This window comes from Gossypium hirsutum, chromosome A04 (genome assembly GCF_007990345.1).
Source record: "Gossypium hirsutum isolate 1008001.06 chromosome A04, Gossypium_hirsutum_v2.1, whole genome shotgun sequence".
NCBI lineage: Eukaryota > Viridiplantae > Streptophyta > Magnoliopsida > Malvales > Malvaceae > Gossypium > Gossypium hirsutum.
The window spans coordinates 63,199,481-63,201,513 of record NC_053427.1 but is presented as its reverse complement, the minus strand read 5'-3'; the positions used below and the strand labels follow the sequence as shown (position 1 = coordinate 63,201,513).

The 2,033-nt window shown below is 38.6% G+C and overlaps 1 non-coding gene across 1 annotated transcript; it reads right to left on the bottom strand.

The window, feature by feature from the left end:
* Window positions 1–476: 476 nt before the first annotated feature.
* Window positions 477–582, bottom strand: LOC121228581 (small nucleolar RNA R71). The gene has a single exon (XR_005926157.1). It is a non-coding gene; the product is annotated as a small nucleolar RNA R71 (small nucleolar RNA).
* Between the last annotated feature and the right edge of the window lie 1,451 nt (window positions 583–2,033).

The window sequence follows — 2,033 nt, the reverse complement described above, 5'->3', positions numbered from 1 at the left end:
CACAGAGAACGAGCAAGAGGACGATACTCAACCCCCAACTGAAGAGATGGCTGAAAACCAAGACAATCAGCTACCTCCTACAATTACGGTTAATCAAAATACTGCTCCACGCACTATGTATGATTATGCTAAACCTTCTTTAACAGGAACTGAATCGAGCATAGTTAGACCTGCTGTAGCTGCAAATACTTTTGAACTAAAACCTAACACTATTCAAATGATACAACAATTGGTTCAGTTTGATGGTTTGCAGGATGAGGATCCCAACACTCGCTTAGCAAACTTTTTGGAACTATGCGATACATTTAAAATTAATAGTGTTTCTGATGATGTTATTCGTCTTCGGCTATTCCCTTTTTCATTGAGGAACAAAGCTAAATAGTAGTTGAACTCGTTACCACGAGGGTTAATTACTACTTGGGAACAAATGACCGAAAATTTTTTACTGAAATATTTTTCGCCAGCTAAAATGACTAAATTACATAATGATATCTCTTCGTTTGTGTAGATGGATTTAGAAACTCTTTACGATACATGGGAGAGATACAAGGACTTACTGAGAAGGTGCCCTCACCATGGGTTACCGCTTTGGCTTCAGGTTCAAACATTCCATAATGGCCTGAATCCTTCGACTCGACAAATGGTTGACGCAATTGCTGGCAAAACCATCAATAATAAAACACCTAAAATTCCTTCTGAGTTTATAGAGGAGATGTCACTGAATAACTATCAGTGGCAAGTCATGACGACAAAGCCAACAAAAATAGCCGGTGTTTATAATGTCGATTTAGTCACTATGCTCTCTAATCAGGTAGAACTCTTGAATAAAAAAATTGATGGTTTTCTTAGTTCTTCACAGGTTCACCCAGTAATGCAGTGCGAAGCAAGTGGAAGTGGATCAAGCAATTCAGAATGCCAACCTTATGGCCACAACATGGATAACAAGCAGTTAAATTACATGGGTAATAATTCTCGATCTCAAAACAATCCATATAGTAACACTTACAATGCAGGTTGGAGGAACCACCCAAATTTCTCATAGGAAGGCCAAGGAAATCAGAGACCACCTCCAGGCTACCAACAACCACCCTACCAACAGGAAAAGAAGCATCGATCCAAGGGCTCGAAAGGAACAACAACCACCCTACCAAAGTTTATCTCGGTGTCAGAAACTCGTTTTTAGAATACCGAGACAGCACTTAAGAATCAACAAGCATCGATCTAAGGGCTCGAAACGCAGATAGGCCAGCTGTCCAAACTAATCTCCGAACGACCACAAGGTAGCTTTCCAAGTAATACTGAACCCAACCCAAAGGAACAGCTCAACGCGATTAATGTTCAAGATGTAGAAGAATTCGTTGAACCTGAGCCAGAACCAAAGCAAGAAACTGTGGTGAGCAGCGATCAAGATGAGGTAGGTCATAATAAAAACAAATCAATGAATGTCGAATATAAACCTTGTGTGCCATACCCCAATACGACAAGGAAAGACCGCTCAGATGAATAATTTGGTAAATTCCTTAAACTCTTAAAAAAATTACACATTAACTTACCGTTTATTAAAGCTCTATCGTAGATGCCAAAGCAATGAAATTTTTAAAGGACCTTTTAGCAAATAAGCGGAAGTTGGACGAGGCATTGCATGTGGAGCTAAACACAGTTTGCTCAGCTATTCTACAAAATAAACTACCCAACAAACTAAAAGATCCAGGGAGTTTTACGATTCCTTTCTTAATTGGTAGTTTAGATGTTAATAATGCATTAGCTGATTTAGGGGCTAGTATTAACGTCATGCCCTACAAAATGTTCAAACAATTAGGTCTTGGGAAACCCAAACAAACTAGGATGAGCATTCAATTAGCAGATAAAACTATAAGATTCCCTAGGGGTATAATTGAAGATGTGCTAGTTAAAATCGATAAATTTATATTTCTCATTGACTTCATTGTTTTAGACATAGAGGAGGATAGCAACACTCCTTTGATTTTAGGAAGGGCCTTTATGGAAACTACTAAAACGATTATTGATGTTGG